The 16,354-nt window shown below is 38.4% G+C and overlaps 1 protein-coding gene across 1 annotated transcript in view; it reads right to left on the bottom strand.

Annotated features, from left to right (window-relative positions):
* The window catches only part of RNF150 (ring finger protein 150), a 1,529,405-nt gene that overhangs the window by 187,546 nt on the left and 1,325,505 nt on the right, over positions 1-16,354 (bottom strand). The gene's annotated exons all lie outside the window — the stretch shown is intronic.

Here is a 16,354-nt window from a genome sequence, read left to right as displayed (position 1 = left end):
CCTTTTCCACCGCACTGTAACATACTGAACATTCTATATAAAATGAAATATTCTTTCACAGAACTGGATATTAATCTGTAAAATGCTAAGTACTCAAAATTATACTTGTTCATAAAAGCTCTGTATCATTAACTTTAATTCCAAATATTTTTTTCATTGTACCTTAGTAACCATACATAGAAATGATTGCAAATATTACATTTTATGACTTTATGACTAAAACTGATGTGTTCTTTTTTGAAAAGCTAATTAAATAGTACAATTTTGGCTACATAACATGATATTTTGCTTTCTTCAAAACTGATGTGTTCTTTTTTTTTTTGAAAAGCTAATTAAATAGTACAGATTTGGCTACGTAATGGGACAATTGGCTTTCTTCAAAGGTACATAAATATTGCACAAAGAAGTGTACAGCACTAAAGTCCAAATAAGTTCAAAACACACTTTTTATGGAAAATATAAATTAACAGGGAACTTGATAGAAATAGAAGTCACATTGTTTACAGACTGCACATTTTAAAAAAGATTTTTTCAAGAACACACTCCAAGTAAGCAGAACTTCCAGCTGTGCATGAACGTTTAGGTAGAAATGTTTGATTTAGAGTAGACTCTCGTTTCTGTATTCAAACTGCAACTGATGTCTGGCCTATGGTCTAGTTCCTAATCCTAAATATGCAATTAACGGTGTAGCAGCTGGCACTAAATATGAAGCAAAATTCTGGACATTCTGACAAAATCTGCAGTTGAGAGATATGATAATGATATGTACCACCAAGAAGAAAAGAAACTCTGCACTTCTTCTTCTTCAGCTACTGTGTGCCTGTGTCACATCCAGCAAACGAAATTAGGCCGCCAAGGCAAGCAAATAAAATACAACATATGAATAATCCACCTGTTCCACCACAAGACAAGTCCACAACCGAAACTGGCTGCAACTGTTTGCTTCTCGCTCTTTTCCCAGCACATAAAGCCCGGGAAGAGAGCGACAACCAATCAACAGCCATTTAGCCCATGCACGTCATGTACGTGCCTGCGGACGTGGCAGTCCGAACCCCTTCCAATTCTATGCAGTTTGGAACCGCATAGACTGCTGGGCATCACACTGATGCCTTAATTCGCTATCCGGACTGCAGCGCTGGAGTTGGAACTTGGATCTCAGACTAAGAAAGAGAAAAAAAACAAAAAAACGCTGCAACCCGGAATTCAAACGTGAGCATACTCAGTCAGTCGGCGTAAAGCAGCCGGCTGATGACAGACTCAGTATAAAGACAGTAAAAAAATAACTAAAAGTTTCTAAAACTAAAAAGTACTTTTTTCTTTTTTCTTGAGGGGGACTGCAGTCCGATGGCACGAGCCGCCCCTGCAAACAACTGCAAGTAACTGCTAGTCACAGCCTGCTAGCAGCTGTTAAATCAATAGTTATTTTGTGCACCCTTGAGGCTAGAACAGCTGGCATTTTGTACATTAGATAAAAAGAAATCAGCATGGAAAAACACTCAGAAAGTAAGGAATCATCAAGCTAATATCATTTTAGCACATAAGTGTCTTCTTTATAGCGACACTTCAGAAATGCACATTTTTCATGTGTAATTAAACAGAGATCGCAAAATGTGATATGATACTAAAACATGAATTGTACTCATTCAATTAAACAAGTACTTCTTCATTTAAATATCATAAAGCCCAACTAAAAATCCACAAAGCAGTTCATGCCTACAAAAATAATACAATATACTGATGCTATAATCTTAATTTTTATAAGCATTTTATTTAGATGAGAAAAACCTGCATTTAGTTTCATCTGCTAGAATAGTTTCTTTTTTGCGCTAATGTATCCACATCATCACCCCTTTTCCTTATGTTCATATTACATTATCGACTGATGAAAAGAGCGAATGCTCTTTCATCGAATTGATAACGTCGAAAGTCCTAAACAGCAAAGACACGGAACAGCAAATTTTTTCCCAGGGAAAAAATTTGTTGCTCCACAAAAAAAAAAAAAAAACAAACAAACCTTAAAATACAAAACGAGTGGAAGCCCCCCACACCCTTCCTACTTAAATATACCAACTCCGAGATCGCACCATAGTGGAAGAAATGGCAAAGTCCCAGAGACATGACCCACCATTAAACGATGTTCCGTGTCCTCGCTGTTTAGGTCTTTTGACATTATCGGTGCGATGAAAGAGCGTTTGCTCTTTTCATCCGCTGATAATGTAATATAGACCCTTTTCCTCTACCTGTATACTGTTAATAACAAAAAATACAAGCTGAGCTCACTCGGTACCTCCTTAGACAGACAGTGAGCTCACTCAGTACCTCCTTAAACACACAGTGAGCTCACTCGGTACCTCCTTAGACAGACAGTGAGCTCACTCGGTACCACCTTAGACAGACAGTGAGCTCACTCGGTACCTCCTTAGACAGACAGTGAGCTCACTCGGTACCTCCTTAGACAGACAGTGAGCTCACTCGGTAACTCCTTAGACAGACAGTGAGCTCACTCGGTACCTCCTTAGACAGACAGTGAGATCACTCGGTACCTCCTTAGACAGACAGTGAGCTCACTCAGTACCTCCTTAGACAGACAGTGAGCTCACTCAGTACCTCCTTAGACAGACAGTGAGCTCACTCGGTACCTCCTTAGACAGACAGTGAGCTCACTCAGTACCTCCTTAGACAGACAGTGAGCTCACTCGGTACCTCCTTAGACAGACAGTGAGCTCACTCGGTACCTCCTTAGACAGACAGTGAGCTCACTCGGTACCTCCTTAGAGAGACAGTGAGCTCACTCGGTACCTCCTTAGACAGACAGTGAGCTCACTCGGTACCTCCTTAGACAGACAGTGAGCTCACTCGGTACCTCCTTAGACATACAGTGAGCTCACTCAGTACCTCCTTAGACAGGCAGATGCACATTCTGTTAGTAGCAATCACAGATTCTCTGCCCCTGCCTATAATTTTTAACCAGGAAGCATAATCTTTACAGGTAAGCTATTTTCAAATGGGGCAGGGTCAATTACAATTGTGTGGTTGTCTAGTCAGTAAAACTATTAACCAAGTATGTAACTCATCAGACAGACACTAAGTTGCAGATCTAGAGCTACAACAATGATAAGGGGGAGTGCCTGAGATGTCATGTAAAGATAGGTTACACAGGACAGGAATGCTCAGAATGATGAAAGGAACAGAGAGATTGTTACACCACTCTATTGCTCTACATACAAAATGCCTTCAATGCTTGTAGTCTTACAATTTGCACAACTACAGCTGATTTACTACTTTCCTTGGACTATGGTTGAAGAGCCCATTATGAATCAATCCACTACCCAGTTAACAAACACAAAGAAATAAACAAACCATGACAGGCAATTAAAGGACAGTAAAGAGTGGCAAGGCATCAGTTTAGGATGAATGAGAAGGAAACTCATCAGCAGACAAAGCCCAGAAGGTGCAAGTGCTACAGTATGGCAAGACAGTATTATAGCTCTGATCCACAAAGAAAGACAGAGAAACTTAGTGGGTAAGACACATTAATCTTGTTCCTTAAGCACCCAGCAATCACCCCAGAAAGAGATGCCAAACAGCAATAATTCAGATACCCTTTACACTGCACTCAGCAACCCATGATATTGACTCAGATATGGAAATGGCACACAAACACAGCTAGTAAAAGTGATTGACTTAATTTTCTGTTATCTAGTTAAGGGGAAATATATTTCTGCTCTCCAAAGGTACCTGTCATCTCACATTTCTAATACAAACAACTGGACGTGTGTGTGTGTGTGTGTGTGTGTGTGTGTGTGTGTGTGTGTGTGTGTGTGTGTGTGTGTGTGTGTGTGTGTGTGCGCGCATGCGCGCACGCGTATTCTGCGATGAGCTGGTGCCCCATTAGTGATGAGTTGCACGGCCTTGTGCCTACTAAATGACAGGATAAGCTCTGGTTCCCCCACAGTCCTTAGCTGTATTGAGTTGGCAGTCAGAATATCAAAGAATAAATTAACATGTTGGAAAAGCAAATCAAAGTAAACTAATGAAGGTGTCTGTTAAACACATGTGAGCGTGTGCACTCTCGCACACATACACACATGTGTGTATACGTGTGTGTATACATATATTTACACACACAATAATCACATGAAACCATACCACTGGGATGCATCTCTTTGGCAGATTTATGTTACACATAAGGTACCTTCAATTTATAAAGTCAGCCTTGTAACTGTCATGTACAAAAGATGGTATGGACACAGAGGACTATAGCGATAGTGTTCTAGTTAACAGTCTGGCTGCACAGTAAAATTTGCAATTAAATATATTGAAGAATTAATGATCATTTGTTGGTTTTCTGGAAGCTTGGTATAGCCAAGTGGAAACAATGGTACACAGACAGAGTCCCAAACCAGAAATTGCAAAATGTGACACGAGACTAAAACATGAATTACATTCATTTGAACAAGCTCCACCGATGCAAGCAAGTCACCAAGTCAAATAAACATTAACTGAACTGAGCACTTTTGTTCTAAAACAAAGAACTTCATCAGACTGAACATCATAATTAACATACCCCTTCTTAACAAAATGTTAAACCAAATTTAATGTACATGCATAATTAATTTATAAGTGTTCACCTAAATCCTCAGCTGCTAAGAAAAACAGCTACTCATAAATAAAAGCAAAAGGTAATTAAACCTACATAAAATGAAATGTATGTGAAATAATAAACATATTTAAGATTTTAACTCAAAATAAATATTTTTCTGTGCAAATACTACCCATGCAGTCTTCTTAATAAGAATCCAATATACAAGGCTAACAGAAAACTCAAAGCCTTGCTAAAGCAATTCTGCCATAAAAAGTTCATAAAAAGTTCTACATACAAGGCTTACAGAGGGAACCAAAACCTTGTAAAAAATTCAAACACATCCAATTCCTTTGTCTATTCAGACCAGTCTTCAAATCTTCAGGTGGATGAGTAAATAAAACGAAACAAAACTGTATCCAAACAGTTTTATTAAACAAACAAGAGAGTAGGTGAGCGCTTTCGCTATGTAGCTTTGTCAAACCATATAGACTACATTCAGTATTTCACTATATATGGAGAGAATGCACATGAATCTAATCATCATTAAATCAAACTATTAAGACAATTGATTCTTAAAGAAACAAAAGCCACATAGTACTTAAAAATAATACTTAAAGTACTTCTTCATTTATAAAAATTGCATATGTAAGTATGCTTCTAAGAAAATACACTATTCTTATATCAGAACATATATAAATATACATATATATCAACTAAAACCTAAAAAGCTTAAAACACAGCATAAAAACAAGGTAATCAAAGCTTTACCTAACAACTGCATTAATATTTGAACCTCCTACTTTTTTTTTTATTCCAGGATGCAGCAGTGCGTTACTGCTGACGTCAATCTGCTCTTAGAGTTAGAGCTGGTAACGACGAGTAATGGCGTCTCGCTAAGTAACGCTGACCATGAGAACATTAATTCCGTTTTATCTTTGCTGGAGTCGGATCTCCTGAAATTAAAAAGGTTGCAGATGCAGCGGTTCCATTTCAAAGTGTGTATCCAGAAGAAAGTGATACCCAGAGGTTTGAGAGTTCTCAAGATGCCAACCACAGGTAACGCATACCCTGAACTTCTTTTTCTTTGGCAACAATTAAACATAGACTTGAGCATTAATTATATGAAGTTGCTAAACAAATTTTTTCTACCTGAAGAACTGAAGTTAAAGAAAGACATTGAGAAGAAGCAACGTGATTTATTTAGTAACTATCAGTCTGTAGTCATTAACCCTCTGTTAGACCGTTTGCTGGACTCAGTATATTTATATGAGAAAAGGTTAATGGAGCAGAAGAAACATAAGCTTGTGAGAGATTTACATGACTTTGCACATGGTCAGGTCTTCACTTGGCCTAAGAACAGTGTGAATGGACAAGAGAGGACATTTACTGCTCCTAATTTGAATGTGAATGCTCCTAATTTAAATATGAATGTACGTAACAATGGTGCTTCTAATACTAGTATTAAAGAAAATGTAAGTCATTTTAATCTTACTGCTAGTACTAAGAAAATTAGCCCAAATGTTACAACTGATGCTACTATTGTAAACAGTGTGTCTGCTATTAACACAGAAGTTGCTGCTGTAGATGTTTCAGAATTGAACAGTTTAAATGTGAGTGGCAGTCCCAATATTCCTACTATGGCACCTAATAACATAGGAGAAAATGCAACTACTGCAGGAGGTAATGGAGGCAATACTACTGAGTTAGTTGTACGTAGCAAGACTACTTTTTTACCCAGTGCTAATATGGGGCCAGATAAGCAGTGTCCTTTCCCCATAGCCGAGAATACAGCAAGAGGCAGGAATCGATCTATGAGTCGAGGGAGACAAAAAAGAAAGGCCACTGGGACGGACATGAGAGAGCCAACAATAAAGAGAATGTGGGAGAGGATGACATAGTCTGGAACCTGTCCCACAGACCTCTTAGTAAATTTGAAATGGAAGTCTTGAATAAAGGTCTCTCCTTCATTCCTTCTAGTGTTAGTAATGTCACAGAAACAATTATAGATGTAAAATTGTTTGTTAGAAATATACAGTTGCAGATGATGTTTGGTAACAGGAAGGAATGTGATAGAAACTTAAAGAAACCGAGTACATTTATACCTATTTTACACCCCTTATTAGATACTTTTAGTAAGATAGTTGAAAAAGATTTAATGAAAATGGAAGAAGTTAGGCAGAGTAATTATAATCATAGTAATTTAACATCAAGACATTTTTCTGCATTACAAAGTTTGAGTGATATGAATATTTCTATTAGACCAGCAGATAAAGGGGGGCCTGTAGTTATAATGGACAAAGAATACTATAATAAGAATATGTTTGAGATGTTAAATGATATAAATCACTATGAACCTCTATCTAAGTTCAGAACACAAGAATTTATTTCTAGGGTAGATGGAGCCTTGGATGATTTACATGGTAGGGATATAATAGACACAAGTACTTATAATTTTCTTTTTGTTGAGTCACCCACCATTCCGGTAATCCAAGGGTTACCGAAAATACACAAGAACCCGACTGACCCTCCAATGAGGCCAATAGTGTCAGGACAGGGTTGGGTTACGGAGAACCTGTCAATATTTATTGAAAAGCTACTAAGACCAATAGTAGATTCGAATGTTTTCATACTTAGAGACTCTAAACAATTCTTATTGGATTTTTATGATGTGGTGGTTACTTTAAAGAATACTGATAATGTTACAATGGTAACAATGGATGTTTGTTCATTATTCACTAAGATTCCTAATGATGTTGGAATTGAATATATTAAGATATGTCTTGATAAACATTCTGACTTAACACCTAATAAGAAGGGCATTATTGGTATCTTTTTAAGACTGATTTTGGAGAATAACATCTTTCTTTTTGACCGTAGCCTGTATCTACAAAGGGATGGCGTAGCTATGGGCACTTCATGTGCCAATAGCTACGCCAACCTAGTTATGGCGGTATGGGAGGAGGAGAGCCTTTTTAAGTTAGACAAGTTTCGAACTAATGTCATTTTCTACAGGAGATTCGTAGATGACTTGTTTTTTCTCTGGGATGGGTCAGTAGAGGAATTGAGTCTATTCTATAATGAGATGAATTCTTCTTCATCTTTTTTAAAGTTTACCATGGTTAGCTCCAAAGATAATATTCCCTTTCTAGATGTATTGGTGCAGCGTCTGAGTAATGGAAGTTATAACACTGGGGTTTATAGAAAGAATTGTTATAAAAACACTTTGCTGAGTAGAAATAGTATGCACCCTAAATATGTTTTTTCAAATATTATAAAAGGGCAAGCGATGAGAGCCTCAAGATTGAACCCGGTACAGAGTGACTATGAAATAGAGTTGGAGAATCTAAGTAAGAGATTGCTAGCACGTAATTATAATAGTAGAGAGATTGCTGAATGTTTTGAGAATGTTGGACGAGATAGGAGAAGCAGGGCATGTCCTTACTTCTCAGGAAGAGGTAGTAGTTACTATAGGAATTCTCAGAAAACAACTGATAGGGAAGGTAGGAATGAACAGAAAGTCACTTTGTTTTATACGCAGGATATTAATTCAATTAAAGAAGTTCTAAGTAAACACTGGGACATACTAACAATTGATCCTGATATAAAGGACTTGGTAGGTGATTGCCCCAGGTATATTTTTAAGAATAAGAAGAACTTACACGGGCTTTTATGTTTTCCCAATAATAACACACAAAGAATAACAAATTACAGTGGGACCTTAAGATGCAGTAGGTGCAACTTTTGTAAATATATTAGTATAACAAATATGTTTGTACACCCCGTTACTTCCAAAGTGTATACTTTTAGAGTAAGTGGTTCATGTAATACTGAGCATTTAGTATACTTGGCTACCTGCATGGAATGCAACGCATTCTATGTAGGTAAAACTGATAGAAAATTACAAAATAGGATTAGAGAGCACATATATCAAATTAGAATGAAGTCTGAAGTTAATGCTCTTTCTAAGCATGTACTAAAAGAAGGCCCAGAACATGTTTTTAGTTTTATGATCATGCAAATTAATATGCCTAGTCAGAGAGAAGGGGATATAAGAAACCGGACAGAGGAGCTAGAGACAGATTGGATCATTAGACTGCAAGCACATAATACCCCTGGATTGAATGATAAAATCCCATTAAAACCAAAATTAAAAAGTAGGAGGTTCAAATATTAATGCAGTTGTTAGGTAAAGCTTTGATTACCTTGTTTTTATGCTGTGTTTTAAGCTTTTTAGGTTTTAGTTGATATATATGTATATTTATATATGTTCTGATATAAGAATAGTGTATTTTCTTAGAAGCATACTTACATATGCAATTTTTATAAATGAAGAAGCACTTTAAGTATTATTTTTAAGTACTATGTGGCTTTTGTTTCTTTAAGAATCAATTGTCTTAATATTTTGATTTAATGATGATTAGATTCATGTGCATTCTCTCTATATATAGTGGAATACTGAATGTAGTCTATATGGTTTGACAAAGCTACATAGCGAAAGCGCTCACCTACTCTCTTGTTTGTTTAATAAAACTGTTTGGATACAGTTTTGTTTCGTTTTATTTACTCATCCACCTGAAGATTTGAAGACTGGTCTGAATAGATAAAGGAATTGGATGTGTTTGAATTTTTTACAAGGTTTTGGTTCCCTCTGTAAGCCTTGTACGTAGAACTTTTTATGAACTTTTTATGGCAGAATTGCTTTAGCAAGGCTTTGAGTTTTCTGTTAGCCTTGTATATTGGATTCTTATTAACAAGACTGCATGGGTAGTATTTGCACAGAAAAATATTTATTTTGAGTTTTTATCTTATGACATTTTCTGATCTGTGCAAGTACTTTTATCTGCTGGTGGTGCTTGTTATTATCCTACGATCTTTAAGATTTTGTTAAAAATCTAAACAAACAAGGGTTTAGCAAGATTTGTACCAAGCACGCCTTTGAATTTCCTAATTTGACATCCAACAAGAGGGAACCCCTACAGTCCATTAGAAGTGACAGAACCCTCCATGAGATGGAACCAGATAAGGGGGGTGTAGTAGTAGTTATGGACTATTGACTATTCCATTAAGATGTCAGAACTGTTGGTGGATGAAAAAAAAACAAACATACATTAACTTTTCTAAAAATGAAGTAAATATTTGCTATAGTATATTTAACCCTAATGTATTTACTGTGTCTAATAGTGCTGGACTTACAAACATACCCTTTTGTTAAGATGAACAATCCGGTTATTCCATCTATCTTTGGGATTCCAAAGATTCATAAAAATCACCTAAATCTACCCCTTAGACCTACTGTAGCCACCAGAAGATCTAAGACCAAACCTTTAGTTATTTTTATTGATGTGACTTGTAAAGAATTATTAGATTCTAAAGGGTACATTTTAAGAGATTCATGGTAAATTAGGAAAAATTAAATGATCTTCAATGTAATAATGATTACTAATTTATAACAGTGGATATAATTAATTTGTACACAGTGATACCACATGCGATTGGTATTAATTTTTTGGTGACCCTAGTGAATCAGAAGAATTTTTAAGACTTACAAGTTAAAAAAACAGCATAAAACAGCACAAAATTGAGCAAACCAGGAAAATGATGTAGAAAACAACAGTTCAGCACAGGTACCACTTCACAGATATTTATTAAGTGCTTTCGTCTAAAATAAATGCCAGACTTCTTCAGAATAAAATTACAAAGAAATCACTGACTTCAAATACACAATTCTCCCCTCTCATTGGCCAAACATTCACATAGGGACACTCCCTTAATGAGCTCTTAAACATAACTCATAAAACCAAGATTATATAAAACAATACAACAGCATAAAACATATGTATTAGCGCATGTATGATATAGAGCACAAAAATGAGAATAACGCCCTTTACAGACATATTAAAATTTATTCCACTCACAAGTTTATGTTTTGCACATGGCTAGAGACCATGTGGACTTGGGCCCTCGTGGGGGACCCACTGATGATTTCCTGGAGTATCAAGAGTTGAAGTGGCAGATTAAAACCAATGTCTGTGAACCACCTGGGCTTAATGACAGAATGTTTGTGGGACCTTTGCTAAAGTTAAAATCTGTGTATTTTTTTATAATTTATTACTTGTTTTTTGCATTTCATATTTTACATATTTGTTATGCATTTGTATTTTTTATATAATCTTGGTTTTAAATAAGTGAGTTTTGTTTGGTTTTAAATAGGTGAGTTTTGTTTAAGAGCTCGTTAAGGGAGTGTCCCTATGTGAGTGTTTGGCTAATAAGAGAGGAGAATTGTGAATTTGAAGTCCGTGATTTCTTTGTAAGTTTATTCTGAAGAAGTCTGACATTTATTTTAGATGAAAGCGCTTAAAAGACTTACAAGTTAAATTGACTGAAAGCTTTTTGAAACTGGTGTTACACAACAATTTTGTTTTTTTGAAGGTGAGTTTTTTCACCAAGTATCAGTGGTGGCCACGGGGGGTAGCATGTGCTTGTTTGCTCAAAACTGCAGTGAGTTAGGCCTTCTGCCCTTGTTCAGCTGTTTTCCAAAAGCCTGCTGTGAGACTACAAAAGATAAGTGCTTTTTTCAACTGTTTTCTGCATTTCTGATTAACTAAAACAATATTTGCTGCATATCTGTTTAAATTGTGCAACTGTTTTTTAGGCATAGTGAACCGAATCTTTACCTCTGTTCTGATTTTTGTCTTTTTGTTTTCTCTACTTGTTCTGTTCATTTTACATGTTGCTGCACTTGAAAAACACTAACACAGAGCTCAATCTAGTACTGTTTGTGAATTTTGGAGCTTGTAGTACAGTTAATCTTTTGTATAGAGAGGCCTAGCTGTTGCTTTGTGGTAGGGAGTTTCAATTTTGTCTGATGTGGCTAGAGGTACTGCTACAGGGCTCTGTTTAAGGTGTTTTTTGATTGGATAATTTGAACTTTGGCTGGTTCCTGTTTCTCTTCCTTAAATAGCCAGTCTTTAAACTAGTTAGTGCTTGTCTGCTCAAAGCTGCAGTGAGTTAGGACTTTTGCACTTGTTCTGCTGTTTTCCAAAACCCTGCTGTGAGACTACAAAAGATAAGTGCTTATTTTCAACTGTTTTCTGCAATTCTGATTAACTAAAACAATATTTGCTGCATATCTGCTTAAACTGTGCAACTGTTATTTAGGCTTAGTGAATTGAATCCTTACCTCTGTTCTGATCTGGTATCCCCACACATCCGACCAACTGCTGTTGTGGTCTTAAAGTTTGGTGTCTTTTGAGTTGTTTGCCTCTACTATAAATTTGATATTGGACACTCCACTCAGTCCCACTGCATCAACTCGTTACACTGAGTACAGTGAGATAAGCTGTGAAGGCCCACTTATTGTATCAGGTCATTTTACTGAGTACAATGTGATCAATTGTGAAGCCCACTCCTTTAGTTTCTTAACCTTAATTTATCTTCTGTTGCCTCGCTTTCTACTAAAAAAATAAAATAAAACTATTGTGCCTCTTCCTACTTTATTTTGCTGCTTGTGGTTAGGTGTTCAACTGCATTTAGTTTGCTGCATTTGTTACTGCTGGTCAGTAGCTTGATTAAACTGATGACAGTACTCTACTGAATTGCTGCTTTATTTGAGCTGCTTTTTATTGTTGTGATTGTGAACTAAATCATCACATTTGCACTGTTGTAAAGCAATTTACTGATTTAACTGCATTTCAGTACTGTTTAACTGTATTTCATTGGTATTCACTGCAATTCATTACTGTTTAACTGCATTTTACTGCACTTCATTACTGTGTAACTGTATTTTTTCATACAGTGAGTTCTGTTTTTGTCTCTAGATGGTTAACCAGTGCTTTTTTCTGAGTCTTATTGTGTCCTTACCCTTGCTTTGAGTAGCACAGTCTGGATACAAGGTTTTCTGCATCCATAGCTGTTTGGTTTTGCCTTCTTCCGTGTTTCTGGCAGCCATCTTGTGTTGGTAGTGACCTATCTCTTTGCTAGTGAGAGTAGCAGGGCTGCCTGGACCTTGTCTGGCACAAACTGGTAAAGAAAGCAGGGACTAGCAAGATTGGCTAGACTTCTTTGTTACTAGAACCTTCTACTTTTGTGGTATTTAAACTCTGTTGGAGCTGGTTTGGGCTTGTTTGCACATCACGCACTGCAGCTGCACCATTTTACCCAATTGCAAGGTGTTCCAGGTACAAATTTTCCCTTAGTAGCACCTGAGTGATCACCTAGTAGTACTCCTCTTAGACCTTCCACCCTTTACCCCCCTAGCTCTCTCTCTGGCCTATCTCCCTCAGATTCTGACAAATATAGATGGACAATTTCTTACAGTTTCTCCTGTCACTCTGGTTGATATGGGCATCCTGAAACAGTGTAGCAACTGCCTCATGTACATGGATAACCATTTACTACTACCACCTAGAAACATAATCTGAGAGAGATGCAATTACATTAAGAACCTAGAGTCTATGCTCTCTCCCTCAAAAGGCAGGAAATCTGGTACTGAGAAGGTTGTCAACATGAACACTACACCTCAAACACCATCCACACCTACAAAACACACACCCACATACGCAGACTTCCTCAACAAAAACATACCCAAACAAAAAATATCTTATTGGCAAAAAACACGTGAACTCCACTGCCCACCACACCACACACAGTCCACACACCTGGGTTTCACAGCCACTAAGGCCTAAACATAAACTCAACATATTAGTCATAGGAGACTCCATTGTAAGACACACAGATGTGCCCCTCACCAGGCTGGATAATGAGAAAGTCACAGTTAGTTGTCAGGTGCCAGAATCCACCATATCACCAGTACTGTTATGATTCTGTCATAGTCCATGTTGGCGTGAATGACTTGAGATGTACCTCCCTGGACTACATGAAGAGAGACATGATCGAGCTCGCTGAATGTGTGTCCCAGGTAGGTATGTTCCCAGCCTTAAGCAGCACTGTACCATCACTCAGAATGATGCCTTAATACAAACAGAAAATGACAGACTTTAACAATTGGCTTAGTTTCTGGTGTCATTCCAAGGGGATCCACTACCTGACAGCCTGGGAAGACATGATCAAGAGACCATGATGCTTTGCCAGAGATGGCCTCCATCTGTCTCGCTTGGCCTTCTGGCAAAGGCTCATGACTCCCGCATAGTCCCTTTTTTAGGCAATGCCATGAGGTCACAACTACCAACATGAAAATTTCATCAAAATGCAAATTAAATGTCATGCTGTTAAACACTAGGAGTCCACACATGAAACTGCACTCATTGCAAGCATTATTAACCCTGGAAGATACTGACATTTGTACAGTCACAGAAACCTGGTTCAAAGCTGTGGAGAGCTCCCCAGCCATCTCAGCTTACTCACCCTATCATACATTCAGACCCCAAACCATGGGCAGCAAAGCAAAAGGAGGTGGAGTTGTAATATATATTAAAGACATACAGACCTCCAGATTGGTCAAACAGTATGATGCACAGGAGATACTCCAGATGCAGTTAACCACTGATAAGACCCATATTCAAACCACAGCTAGCTACAGGCCCCCAACTTTGACTCAAGATGTCCACTCCATCTATCTTCATATATCTTCATATCTATCAAGATTCAACACTTTATCCTGATCCTGGGCTACTTTAACTATCCAATCATAGATTGGAAGAGAACACAAATGCCCAGAGATTCCTTGATTTCATCAAAGCAAATGCCTTGGACCAGCTGGTCGACACCCCCACAAGCTTTGATAATATCTTGGACTTGGTATTAACCAACATGAGTAACCACTGCAGCATCCCCACAGTGTCATCCTCCCTGGTAAGACCCAACCACAAAGCAATCACTTTCAAATTCACCATCTCCCTCAACCTCCCCTAGCTAGGATCAAACAAAAAACTCCCCCAAAGCTGATTACAATTTCCTGAGGGAAGGCATAAACAGCTTCAAAACCCCCTCCCCCTCCATAGGAACTGGCACACTTGTCCAAACCTACACCAAAGTACTATATGAGCATTTATATAGCTGCATGGAATCAGGAATACCCGACATAACAAAATCCTCCTCCTCAAGGAAGAGTAAACCTGTCTGGTGGACATTTGCAATACTTAATCTCTATAATAAATGAGAAAAAATTGCTGTCCAGCACCAAGAAAGAGCAGGTGCCTAATTGGAAGCAATCTCTCCTTAGCCTGAACAAGCAAATAAGAGCACTAGTGAAATCTTTCAAAGCAAACTTCGAGTCCAAACTGACCACATCTACTAAAGATAATCATAAGGCCTTCTTCACCTATGTCCGTAATCTCAAGGGAAGCACTCAGATCTGCTCAGAAATGGTGGTCAAGGACACCATGTACATAAATGCCATAGATACAGCCAACCTGCTGGCAGACAGGTTCAGTACAAACTTCACCCCTCTTTCCCCATCAGTAAATCAGGCCATCCCCAGCACCTGTCCCCCTCCCCTTATCTGTAGGGAGCAAGTCATCACTGCCCTATCAAAAGGCAAAAAATGAAGCCTCCATGCGACCCAATAACATCCCAGGCTGCATCCTACATGAACTCAAGCAGGAACTTGTAGCACCATTAGGCACCATATTCAACTAAAGCCTGAGTACCAGGTTCATCCCACCCGAGTAGAGGATAGCCACCATCATCACCTTTGCACAAAGGTGAAGCATCCATCGATCCAGGAAATTACAGACCCATCAGCAGAACTAGCCTGATCTGCAAGGCCATGGAATGGATTATTATGACCCTCATTAACAAGGACACTGGGAACCTTCAAACACTCGATCCCACACAGTCTGGTTTCTTCAATGGGAGGTCATGCCTGTTAAATGTGGTCGACTTCTCTGACACAGTCACCAAAGCCATGGATGAGGGGAAGATGGTGCACACTGCCTACCTTGATCTAGCCACAGCCCTCGATACTATTCCCCACTCGGGTATAATAGATAAACTTTCTCAACTAGGCATCAATCCGTATGTTACCAGATGGGTAGCAAACTGGCTCACTGACAGAACCCACCTAATCAAAACAGGGAAAGCCACTTCAAGCAGTAGACCTGTAACAAGAAGTGTACCTCAGGGATTAATCTTGGGGCCTCTGTTGTTTGGGATATTCTTTTCTGAGGTGCAGGCTAAAACCAGTGTGCTATGGCTAACCAAGTTTGCAGCTGACTGCAAGCTGGACACTGTCATCAATTCCCCTAGTGATGTGGACATCCTCCAAGAGGGTCTCACCCAAACAAATGACTGCAGCCAGAAATATAGCCTCAGACTGAATGCCAAAAAATGCATCTTTATCCCCTTTGGGGACAGCAATCCCCCCACAAAGTATCACATTAATAACAAGGTTCTAAGCATACAATCAGTCGTAAGGGACTTGGGCACCCAGGCTGAATGTAAACTAACATTTGACCACCATATTTCTTCTGTTATATGGAAAGCTTTCTACATGACCCACCTCATTAGTAAGGGTACCTGATCCATGGACAAGGAGGTCATAATATCCCTGTATTCTTCTCTTATAAGACCCATTATTGAGTACAATGCTCCTTTTGGCATGTACCTCACAAAGCACATGCAGAAGCTGGAGAGACCACCGAGGTTCCTCACCAGGAGAATCCACGGCCTCAAACATCTACCCTACACAGATAAGCTAAAAGCCCTCATACAGACTCCTCAGAGGTGACCTCTGTCTGGCATATAAAGCAATCTCACACCCTGCCTTGATGGGACTGCTGCATATCTGCAAGACAAGCTCCACTCAAGTAA

The sequence above is a fragment of the Protopterus annectens genome, chromosome 2.part1 (genome assembly GCF_019279795.1).
Source record: "Protopterus annectens isolate FY-2018-M chromosome 2.part1, PAN1.0, whole genome shotgun sequence".
Classification (NCBI taxonomy): Eukaryota; Metazoa; Chordata; order Ceratodontiformes; family Protopteridae; genus Protopterus; species Protopterus annectens.
Note: the sequence above shows the minus strand (reverse complement) of the source record. Positions and strands in the feature narration are given on the sequence as shown.